This window comes from Etheostoma spectabile, chromosome 4, assembly GCF_008692095.1.
Source record: "Etheostoma spectabile isolate EspeVRDwgs_2016 chromosome 4, UIUC_Espe_1.0, whole genome shotgun sequence".
Lineage (NCBI taxonomy): Eukaryota > Metazoa > Chordata > Actinopteri > Perciformes > Percidae > Etheostoma > Etheostoma spectabile.
The window spans coordinates 31,944,324-31,944,593 of record NC_045736.1 but is presented as its reverse complement, the minus strand read 5'-3'; the positions used below and the strand labels follow the sequence as shown (position 1 = coordinate 31,944,593).

The 270-nt window shown below is 56.7% G+C and overlaps 1 protein-coding gene across 4 annotated transcripts in view; it reads left to right on the top strand.

Annotated features, from left to right (window-relative positions):
- Positions 1-270, top strand: part of grip2b (glutamate receptor interacting protein 2b) — a 375,168-nt gene that overhangs the window by 20,785 nt on the left and 354,113 nt on the right. The gene's annotated exons all lie outside the window — the stretch shown is intronic.

The following is a 270-nucleotide window of genomic DNA, read 5'->3' as shown; positions in this document are numbered from 1 at the left end:
GGTCCTGACGAGGAGGCGCAAATATGATCACATCACCCCGGTCCTGAAATCAATCCACTGGCTGCCCATTAAACACAGAATCCAGTACAAAATCTGTCTCCTGACCCACCAGTGCATACATGGATCTGCCCCTGCCTACCTCAGTGAACTCCTCCCCCCACACACCACCTCACGTAACCTCCGCTCCTCTATCTCCACCTGCTGCCTGCACCAACCAAGGACTAGACTGTCTGCTATGGGGGACAGGGCCTTCCAGGCAGTCGCCCCACG